Source organism: Chinchilla lanigera, unplaced genomic scaffold (genome assembly GCF_000276665.1).
Source record: "Chinchilla lanigera isolate Chin_1 unplaced genomic scaffold, ChiLan1.0 scaffold00077, whole genome shotgun sequence".
Classification (NCBI taxonomy): Eukaryota; Metazoa; Chordata; class Mammalia; order Rodentia; family Chinchillidae; genus Chinchilla; species Chinchilla lanigera.
In genome coordinates, this window is record NW_004955478.1 from 7,721,222 (window position 1) to 7,732,789 (window position 11,568).

The 11,568-nt window shown below is 44.2% G+C and overlaps 1 protein-coding gene and 1 long non-coding RNA gene across 3 annotated transcripts in view; one reads left to right on the forward strand and one right to left on the reverse strand.

Moving 5' to 3' along the window:
• The window catches only part of LOC106146426, a 30,978-nt gene extending 30,481 nt beyond the window's left edge, over nucleotides 1-497 (reverse strand). For both annotated transcript variants that reach the window (XR_001230849.1, XR_001230848.1), the window contains exons 1-2: nucleotides 385-497; nucleotides 230-305 (exon numbers count right to left, since the gene is read on the reverse strand). This is a non-coding gene — a long non-coding RNA (uncharacterized LOC106146426). The remainder of the gene's footprint in view (nucleotides 1-229; nucleotides 306-384) is intronic.
• Nucleotides 1-11,568, forward strand: part of Ern1 (endoplasmic reticulum to nucleus signaling 1) — a gene marked incomplete in the record, with an annotated part of 82,999 nt that overhangs the window by 558 nt on the left and 70,873 nt on the right.

An 11,568-nucleotide genomic window follows, 5' to 3' on the forward strand; every position in this document is an offset into this window, starting at 1 on the left:
TGGGGGTCTCCGGGAGGCCCGGGCCGGCGCCCGCCGCCCCCCGCCGGACCCTCCGCGCAGGTGGGCTTGGGCTCAGCCTGGCTGCAGCCTCTGTGATCGCGGGGAAGCCCGTGACCTGAGTTTCGAGTCCTCCTTTGAACTTTTTAGAAATGCGACTCCGGGAAGCGAGTTCATCAGGGAGTGGTAGATAAGTTAGCATTTTTACCGAAAGACTACAGATTGCGCTTACCTGCCCCGCAGGTTCCTCGGTATTGGGAGGCAAGAGGCTTCCTTTTCTGTACAAAGGCGTCGTCGAGCAAATTAAACTGTGGGAGTGAGACTCTTTTAAGACCCCTTATGGGCCAGCGGTGAAGCCACTTGAAAACTTTAAAATGAGAAACTTACCTTCTCACCAGAGATCACTGTGGGGCCGTCAGAAACGTCTTTTTATCCTTATCTTTTTTTCTTCTTGGTCTTTTCGAGACAGGCATTCGCTGTGCAAATCAGGCTGGGCTTGAACTCGCTCTATACCCCAGCCTGGCCTCGAACTCACAGCGATCCTCCTGTCTCAGCCTCCCAGTTGCTGCGATTACAGGCATGCACCACCACGTCCGGCCCTTTTTATCTTTTTCTGGAGGAGGGAAGAATGATAGGGTCCGGTTTACATTGTTTATTTAACTGTTTATGACCTTTGCTCAGGCTATGGGTTTGGGCACCAAGGACATTTTGTGGGCAGACGTGGTTTTTATCTTCTGTTTGGAAGAAGCAAGTGCTTTCTTGAAAAACACGTATTGTTCAGGATGTGGGTCTGGTACATTTGTGCAAGTTCTGCGTAATGACCTCGTTAAAGGTACTGTGTTCTCTTTAATGTAGCATATCATGTACCATCTGTCCAGGTGGGGAAGTGACATGGGGACCTTCAGGCCGGCCACAGCACGGACTTTTTGAACTCTGAAGCACTTTTGGGAAATAATTGTCAATGCTCTTAGAGTAACAAGAATTTGGAAACCAGTGAAGTCATAAATAAGGTCACCTTTTGTGGGGGGAGGTGGTTAAGACAGGTTTTGCTATGCAGCTCAGGCTGGCCTTGAACTCACAGCAATCCTCCTGCCTCAGCCTCCCAAGTGCTGGGATTACAGGCTTGTGCTACTACGCCAGGCTGAATTCAGGTCTTTTATTTTTTTATTTTTGGTACCGGGAATTGAACTCAGGACCTCGCGCTTGCGAGACAGGCGCTTGTGCCGCTGATCTATATCCCCGGCCTGAGGTCTTTTATTGAAAAGGAAAACTTGCCCATTTCTTATAATAGAACTGAGGTAAGTTAAATTAAAAGAAATCCACTTTTATAACTAGGTTCAGGTTTTGAACTTGAACACTTTACCTTGGATTTATTAACTCCTGCCTGGCCTCTGTTGACTGGTAAGAGTGTAAACAGAACGGCCAAACATTTGCCATGAAGTTGGTCCTTCCATTTGTCAAGTGCCAAGGTGTTTGTTTGTTTTGTTTTGGTTTGGTTTTTCTCCGGTACCGGAAACCGAACTCACGACTTTGCGCTTGCCAGGCAGGCGCTTTTGCCACTGAGCTAAATCCCCAGCCCCTGTCAAGTGCCGAGGTGTACATGCCTCTCTTTCCCACATCACTGTATTTGATGCTCTTTTACTGGATCCTAGTGTTTTAGTTACTGAGTAACTCAGACTAAGGAGCCAAAAATAACTATTTAGCTTTAGTTAGGACTACCCTTTCAGCACATGTAAACATTTCCAAATTGTATTTAGAAATCCAGACGTCTTAGAATTCATGGTAAAATATTCCAGACTCTTATCAAAAGGTTAGGATTACTGCAAATGTTTTTAGGTGAAAGGTCAGAATTTCACTTGCAGATTTTTCACCCAGTAAAAGTTTTGAGCCCCAAAGTAGAAATTATTGTTGTAAAATTCTAGGTGAAATTTATAGCAAAGTTGGCATGTACGCCAGGCACCAGTACTGTTTGTTGTACAGAATACAATGACTGTAAGATTAGACATTCCTGAGCCCTAACAGGTCACTGGCTAGCTGTGCCCCGGGCAAGTTATTGTACTTTATAGGGACTCTGTTTCCTGATACATTGATTGGGGACAGCAAACATGTGAATGTGGCCACTTTGTACATATTAGATAATAAATGTAAATTCTTTACCTCCTGGCCAGAGTACCATAGTTACTGTAAGATACTATTTTTTGAATGCCTTTGCAATATTTGGATGATATTTCTTGTAGTTTGATGATGGGAGAAGTGCACTGGAGGCACTACTGCGATTTTCAGTGTGTGAGACTTGAGGCTACCGAGGCTACTGGATCCGGAATATAATTAACACCAATATTGTTGAGCACTCAAGGCTGTCTGTCATTGTTGCTGGGTTTTTTTTCCTGAGACAGGGTCTTGCTGTGTAGTTTAGGCTGGCTCTGAACTCACTATGTGTGTAGCCCAGGCTGGCCTCAAAACTGTGGGGAATCGGGGCGTGGCAGGACATGCCTGCAATCCCAGCATTTGGGAGGCAGAGGCAGGAGAATCACTGCGGGTTCAAGGCCAGCCTGGGCGGCTCCGTATGGAGTTCAAGGCCAGCCTGAACTGCACAGTGATACCTGTCTCAAAAAAAAAAAAAAGAAAGAAGGAAGGAAGGAAGAAAAGAAAAGAACTGTGAAAAATCCTCCTGCCTTACCCCATAAGTGCTGGGATAAGGGCATGTGCCACCTTTTCTTACTTGTCTTTTAGTCAGACTGGAGTTTTTCCTTTCTTCTTCAACTCTTACCTTAGTGTTGGTTAGTGTGATATCATCACTGTCAGTAGCCCCCACTGTATGGTGTTCAGGTGCTACTTCTCTGTTACCAAAAAGATGTGCAGCATATGAGGTCAAATATGTTTTTAGCTGAAATCTATCAAGTGTATTTAGCCAGTGTGGTTTAATTTGATGGGAGAGGGGGAAAGAAATCACTGAGAACCGAGGACCATGTGTGTATAAAAACACATTGTACATCTGAGAGATGAGTCTTTTTGTTGTTGTTGTTTTTGTTTTTCTTCCGGTACCGGGAATCGAACTCACGACCTTGTGCTTGCCAGGCAGGTGCTGTGCCGCTGAGCTAAATCCCCAGCCCCAGGAGAGATGAGTTTTAATTCAACATGTCCTTGCTTATCATTTTCTTGGTTATCCCCTGCCTGCATGGCCTGCATGGATGCTATTTATACCATAGCCATGAGTAGAATGTTTCGTTAAGTGTGTTGCAGGACTGCTGATCCTGAAATTAAACTGTTGTATACATGTGTGTTTCCTTGATTTATCCGCTCCACTCAGCTTTTTATTTTATTTTATTTTTTGGTACCGGGAATCGAACACAAGACTTTGCACTTACCAGGCAGGCACTTGTGCCACTGGGCTATATCCCTGGACCCCCACTCAGCTTTTTGCGATAGTAGTGCTTTTCAGAGCACAAGAGAAGATGTATTTGAGAGGTATTCTTGGGAAAGTTAAATGATAGACTGTGTTTCTGCCTATAAACCAAGCGGGCCACAGGAAATCTTCATGTTGACGGGGTAGCATAGTTCTGCCCCCCGTGGCCTGGGAGATGTTGTTGTTTGCTTACCAAAGGTTTTCTACTCTGTTCCTTGGGATGGCCAACCACTGGGTAACTTTTCATTTTCACTGGAAACCCTTTTGATTTCAAGATCCAAGATAATCTGTACGTTGAGTGTTTGGTGTGTTTTATAAAGATCCACTGTTCTCTCTAAAGAGATGATACAGGGGGAAAATCTTAATGTGTTGTTGTAATGGATTCCATCTTTATTATTTTCGAATAACTCAGGGACCTGTAACCTAGCAATGTGATTAGACTGTGATGTTGGCTTGAAAACTAAGGGTGGTGAATCATGGTCTGTGATTAATAAATATGCCGGGTAGATGTATTTTCCCAGAAGTTGAGGGTTGTTTCCTGTCGTTATCTTTACCCATATTCCATCTTTGGTTTCAGACCTTGCTGCTTCAGAGCCTCACACCAGGGAGATGTTCAGTCACTATTTTTGTTGTTGTTGTTTTTGTTTTCTGTTTTGTTTTGTTTTTGAGATGGGATCTTGCTATGTAGCTCAGGCTGGCCTTGAACTCAGTGCAATCATCCTGCCTCAGCCTCCCCAGTGCTAGGATTACAGGCATGCGCCACCATGCCCAGCCTGGAGAGTGTTCAAATGGGTGCAACAGACCAGATCAGTTGGAAAAGTAGAATTAATAATAATAATAGCAACAACAACAGTAATCAGAATTCCCTTGCTTGCATTCCTTTTTTAGAATGTAAGTTAGTTTTAGACAGTCTCCATATCACTTTGGATTACCTCCGTTATTGATGTACCGACGTACAGCAGATACAGCGGTGTAAAAACGTGTGCTGTGTATTTTTCACAGAACGTTTCCTGTAACTCGCTAGGAAGTGTTCTGAGTGTGCCGTACGTGTGTCACCATAGTAGTGCCTTAGTAAATCATCCCTCAAGCATTTCAGCTTCTGGCTACGGGTTGGAGAGTGTAACCTATCAGGGTTGGTGTGGCAGGAAGCCATGCTTTGCCTAGCTGCTGTCCCCCTGGCCACAGGGGTCATCGCTAATACTACAGTATAAAGAAAGATGTATTTCCTTTTTATTTTTTCAATTTCTTTCTTTCTTTCTTTCTTTCTTTCTTTCTTTCTTTTTTGTTTTGGTTGTTTTGTGTTTTCTGTATGATAACATGAGTTTTTTTTAGTCACTCAAAATAATTATATTCTTTGTAGAAAAGTCAGAAAGGACGGACAAGCCTAAATTAAAACCTCCTATAATCCTACACCCAAACACTGCCGCTGTTAACATCTTCAACATTTTTATGACGGTATAATTCACGCATCGAAAGCATATAATTCAGTGGGGCTTTTTGTCTATTCACAGGATTGTACATTGTTACACAATTTTTGTTTGTTTCTTTCTTATCTGCAGTCCTAGAGCTCAGACCCAGGGGCCAGGCGAGTGCTCCTCCGCTGACCTATAATCCGAGCCACACAGTCAGTTTTAGAATATTTTCATCATAATCAGAAGAAGCTCCCTTTTATGGGCTGTTACTCACCTTTTCTCCCCATGACTCCTGCTGGCAACTACTCAGCTTCCTGGCTCTGTACATGTATTTATTCTGGACATTTCATATAAATGAGTATGTGGTCTTCTGTTATTAGCTTCTTTTTTTTTGTTTTGTTTTTTGTTTTTTGTTTTTCATTTTTCTTCTGCTACCAGGAATTGAACTCATAATCTTGCACTTGCCAGGCAGGTGCTGTGCCGCTGAGCTAAATCCCCAGCCCACTGTTACTAGCTTCTTTGATCTAGCATCATATTCCCAAGGCTCACTCATGTTGTAGCACTTTTTTTTTTTTTGGTACCGGGAATTGAACTCAGGACTTCGTACTTGCCAGGCAGGCACTTGTGCCACTGAGCTATATCCCAGGCCCTTTATTTGTTTTTTGTTTGTTTGTTTGTTTTTGTTTTCTTGAGGCTGTCTTGTGTAGTTCAGGCTGGCCTTGAACTCACTGTGTAGCCCAGGCTGGCCTTGAACACACAGCAATCCTCCTGCCTCAGCCTCCCAAGTGCTGGGATTACAGGTGTGCACCACTACACCCAGCCATGTTGCAGCAATTATCAGTACTTCTTTCCTTTTAATCACTCAATTCTATTATATTATATCCTACTTTTTCCCCTGCCTTTGAAGACAGGGTCTCACTGTATAGTCCAGGCTGGCCTGAAACTCAATTATGTAGCCCAGGCTGACCTCAAACTCCCAGTGATCCTCCTGCCTCAGCCTCTGGAGTGCTGGGATGACCGATGTGCACCACCATATCTGGCATATACATTTTGTTTATCTTTTTACCAGTTAATGGCTATTTGGTTATTTGTACTTTTGGATGTTATGACTAATACTGCTCTAAACGTTTATGCATACATTTTTGAATAGACGTATACTTTTTTTTGTTGTTGTTTTGAGACAGGGTCTCGCTAGGCAGTTCAGGCTGGCCTTGAGCTCACTTTGTAGCCAGGCTGGTCTCGAACTTGCAGCGATCCTCCTGCCTCAGCCTTCCTGGTGCTGGGATTACAGGCATGTGCTGCCATGCCCAGCTAAAATAAAGTGGCTCTTTTTTTTTTTTTTTGGTACCGGGAATTGAACTCACAACTTTATGCTTACCAGGCGGGCACTGTGCCACTGAACTATATCCACAGCTTTTTGATTCTTTTGAATTTTTTTAACAGGGTTTCAGATCATCTGGCCTTCAGCTCATCTTGTAGCCTAGGCTGGCCTCCACCTCCCAAGTGCTGGGATTACAGGCATGTGCCACGGCCTTACCTCTTTCTTGAGAGTGATGTTGCTTCACCAGTTCCTAGGAAGGGGATTTCTGGGTCATGTGGTCACTCGTGTTAGACCTTTTAAAGAATGGCAGCAGTTCTCCAATGCAGATGTTTTTACATTGTCTCCTGTGACATAGGAGGGTTCCAGTTTCTCCACATCTGCACCCATACTTGTTATTGTCTTTTTTACTGTAGTCACCCTAGCACTTACTCAGTGGTAACTTGTGGTTTTGATTTGTATTTCTCTGATGGCTAATCTATTAACATCTTGATATATATCTTTTTTTTTTTTTTTTTTTTTTTTTGTCTTTTTGAGACAGGCTCTGGCTGGCCTTGAGCTGACTTTGTAGCCTAGGCTGGTCTCAAACTTGCAATGATCCTTCTGCCTCAGCCTCCCAAGTTAATATACATCTTTACAGAAATTTTTCCTCTACATGTATTTATATAAGTGGTATTTTTCTTCCCTAAAGTGAAGCACATAGATCCTTCTGTGTCAGTAAATTTAGTTAGTTCTTCAATCATTCTTACTGTCCTTAAATTGATACACCATACATAATTTTACCATTCAACCATTTAGATACTGAAGCTCTTTATAATTTTCATAGTAATGAACAATATGATGAATTTCCTTGTTGCTCACTCTTAAATGTGTGTTAACTGCTTAACTATTTGATTTGAATAAGTTTCTAGAACTAAATTTACTGATTTTATATACCTTTTTATAGCCACATTCTGAACCCCTTAAGCAGTCTTGGATGTTTTGTTTTCATTTTTTGAGACAAGGTCTTGCTATGTAGCCCAGGCTGGCCTTGAACTTACTGTGTAGTCCAGGCTGGCCTTGAACTCATGACAGTCCTCCTGCCTCAGCCTCTCAAGAGCTGGGATTACAGGCATGCATCACCCTGCCTGGCTGTGATAGCCATTTTAAAGTAAATTCTTTTCTTTCTTCTTTCTTTTTCTTTCTTTCTTTCTTTCTTTCTTTCTTTCTTTCTTTCTTTCTTTCTTTCTTTCCTTCTTTCTTTCTTTCACCTCCCTTCCTTTTTTCCTTCCTTCCTTCCTTCCTTCCTTCCTTCCTTCCTTCCTTCCTTCTTCCTTTCTTTCTTTCTTTCTTTCTTTCTTTTTAAAGCAGTGTGGATTTTAAATTGGGTGAGGATGGAATGTTTAGATATATATTTATTTATTTTTGTGGTATTGGGAATTGAACCCAGGACCTTCACACTGAGCTATATTCCCAGCCCTTCTTTTTCTTTTTTTCTTCTTTTTTTTTTTTTAAATTTTGAGAAAGGATCTTTCTAAGTTACTAAATTGCCCAGGCTGGATTTGACTCACAGTGCTCCTGCCTCAGCCTCCCAGAATGCTAGGATTACAGATGTGTGCCACCACACCCAGCATAGACTTTATATTTTAAAGAGGTAAAAAACCACAGCAGTGTCTCAGTGACACCCTGTATACCCAAGAGCTATTGGGGGAACGTTTTATTTTGGTTTGTAAAATAACTGTTTTGCAGCATGATTTGATCTGCAGTGGTTTCAGATCAGCTTTCTAGCAGATGTGGTGTCTGTAAGTACCCTGAAATACCTCGGGGTAATTCTGTGACTTTGGTTTTGAGGCGAGGCTGTATACTACAGATAAGATTCTTCCTATAGTGGGTTGTGAGACCATTTAAAATTTTGCCTCAGGATGTTCATAAATCAAGAGTTGATGCCCTGTCCCTTTTAGAGGCTGCTGTTCATAAAATGTGATGATAAAAGCAATGCATTTGGTGTTTTTGTTTTGTCTTGTTTTTCTTACAAACATACTTGGACTTAATGTGTCATTTTCAAACTAATCACCCTTCAAAGTCAATTAACATGTTATACAAATGGATCTTTTAAAAGACTTTTCAGTTATATCATTTAATAGCTTATCTAATCCATTTAATAATTCAACTTTAACCAGAAGGGAACCTTTTTAAAGCAGCACGTATTTATTCTTTTTTTTTTTTTAAATTTTAAAGAGAGTAGTAAATGAGCAACAAACGAACAAAAGTAGAAAGGTAGCGGAATACCAGTACCGCAGACATAAACAAATCAAAGCAAAAACATTCAAAGTGATACAGGGTCTCAAGACAAATGAACACAAATCAACCGTGGTTGTTACATTGCATGTCGCTATCCTCAACTACATTGCTCAGATTACCAGATGTAAGAATGAAAGATTGCTCAAACCATTAAAGAGAATAAGAAAATAATTCTTTGATAAAACATTAGAGACAGTACAGAGTTTCACCAGACAAGGTGGTAAAAACAGTGGTCAGATGCCACGAAGCAGGTGGCCTTAGCTGTGTGCGTGTTGTCAGGCCCAAGGGCCTCTCCCGTCCTTGTCAAGGGGAGTGCTAACCTTTTCCCCCGTCCTACAACACCACACATTTATTCTTAAGCCGCGATCCTTATACAGCCTCAAACCTTTCCCAGTTCCTTCCAGCCTTCACTTAGTGCAGCTTTTGCATGAACTACAATACGGTTTTGACCCTTGTTACTCGGTCGACGGTGCAGTTTATTGAGGACTCTGAGTCGATTTTTTACTTGTTGGTTAAAGTGAAACCCATCCTCCGATGAACAGCCCTTTTAGGAGATTAAAAAAATTGTATCCTTTGAAGGGAGTTTCCAAAATATTCCAGAAATGCTTTGAGCTACAGAAGCGTATGTGAATAGACGTTTAGCCTCCAAGGGGCTCTAGAATGGGATGGGATCCGCAGGGTCCAGGAAGTCCCGCTTTCTCCCGCCCAGCTGTACGTAAGGAACACAGCACGTGTCCCCGGGACAGTGGGCGCACACTGGAGCCTTGGAGAGTGGAATTTGGGGGATCTCCCGTCCCCTCGCAGGCTTGCCCCCCCTCTTCCAAGTTGGAACCCTAACCTCTCAGAGGCTGGAGCGCACAGCTGCAGCCGAGGCCAGAGAGGGCTGATGCGCTGTCCGAGGCCGTGTGTGAGCGGCGGAGTGCAGGTTTGCACCCGATCTTGCTGGAGAGCAGGCCCATCAGTGCTCAGGTTCTGGTACATTTGGTGGAACAAGTCGGTGCACCCCGATGAGAGCGAGACGATTGTCAGGAGGCGCGGGTCTAGAGGGGGCCATCCGGCAGACTTGCCCGCAGGCACCCGGCGGATGCTCGGATAGTGTTCGTTCCTGCAGCGGGAGTCGCGGCCTCCTACCTCTTGTTGCAGTAGTACCGAGACGCGGCTTTGAGTTGGGAAGGCTGCCTTTACCTGAGAAGCTCCTCCAGGAGAACAGACCGCTTTCACATGTAAGGAGCCGCTCCGGAGAGAGGGGAGAGTAAGGCGTGTGTGCTGGGTTTTGTTTTAGACAGAGTCTTGCTGTGTAGTCCAGGCTGGGCTTGAACTCACTGCACGGCTCAGGCCGGCCTCGAATTTGGAGCAGTCCACCTGCTTCAGCCCGCTGTTGGCTTTTTAAGACAGGGCCTCACTCTGTAGTTCAAGGCTGACCGTGAACTTGCAGTGCTTCTCCTGCCTCAGCCTGCCAAGTGCTGGGATTACAGGCGTGCACCATTGGGCCTGGCAAAGGGAGATTAAGAAAGCGGTCACCAAACCTCATCCACAGTTTGGGCTCATTTCTTTGCTTGGGGGTCTAATAATATCTAGGCAGGTGCATGTTTTCAGTAATGTCTCACCCCACAATTTGTCTGAAATAGCAAAACTGAAAGTTCATGTCTTAGAAGCCTTGAACCAAAGTTGTTCTTTCCTACTTTGAGCGCAGCCTTCACTGAGAAATCCTGAAGAGGCAGAACCCTTGAAGCATCAGGCTAGTTTTGCGTGTCTGTTCTGTAGGGGCTCCCACCTCCCAAGCACTTCTGGCATCTGCGATGACAGGGGAGTGTGGTCCCCTGGTCTTAGGACCACAGTGGGGAGACTCAGGTTAGCTCAGGTGGGTCTCAGGAGAGGGTAACGAGGGAGGGAGGAGCAGCCAGAGGTTACCCCCGGGTGCGGAGAGAGGGAGGGAGGGAGGGAGAGAGAATTTTCTTGCTGGCTTGTGCCAGAGAGCAGAGGGACTGTGCCTGGCTTAACCCACATCTTGAGGCATTTGACGTGGTGTAGGCCGTACCCACTGGAGTATGCACTCTCAGACAGGGATTGAATTTCTCTTTGAGCTCAGTGAGACTAACAAAGCAAGGGGCTGTCAGGCAGGTGGGTGGTGAATTTTAGGGGATGCAGTCGGGGAGATGTAGCCTTAGCTGACTGTGCTGTGTGTTCTTTACTGGGATCTCACGGGTCGTGTGTTTATGGGGGGGGGCTTCCAGGATACCTGCTTGGGTACACGGCGTGCGAGTGTGTGCTGTCTTCGTGATGCTTCCACATATCAGTAATGAGATTAATTTTTCCATTGCCAAACCCCTTGAGGTAAATGGCTTGTGATTATTCCGTGTCTGTTTCATTTTTCACTCAGCATGACATTTCCCTATTTAAAAAAAATGAACTTTCATCCAGGGTTCTCTGCTTATGTATTAAACATGATTTCCTTAGTTAGAAGACTGTTGTTGGCGGGTGAGGTGGTGCACACCTGTAATCCTAGCACTGAGAAGCTGAGGCAGGAGGATTATTGGGAGTTCGAGACCAGCCTGGGCTACAAAGTGAGCACAAGGCCAGCCTGAACTGCACAGCGAGACCCTGTCTCAAAAAGACAAAAAAAAATAAAAAAAAAAAGAAGAAGAAGAGGACTTAGTTAGAAGACTGTGATAATTCAAACCATCTCATCCTTTAGTGGCTCGCCCCTCCCCCATTTCAGACGAAGGAATAATTGTCTAGGCTGCAAGAGGGTTTGTCATGGACACTGGAGTTTTTCATACATTTTCTGAGCAAACATTTTATGCCAAATCCTAGAACCTGACGCTGTCATTGATCTCTGGTTGAGTCAGAGCAGTTTGTTGACTAAGGTAAATTCGACGTCTTTTCTCTTAAAGCAGATGGACCGTGCCGGGGTTGGGGTAGGAGTGAGAGGAACATCTGTGTGAGGGCACAGCTGCAGCGAGGAAGTGTGCCTGAGGCTGTGCTCCCAGCCCTGACTTAAGTGAGTCCCCTGGAGTCCCTTGGGGAGCTTTCACAAACCCCATGCCCAGGCGTGTCGTGCTGGACGAAGGAGTCGGAATTCCTGGGCTTAGAGCCTGGCGTCATTTTATTTTATTTTATTTTTTATTTTTTATTTTTTATTTTTTTTTGTTTTT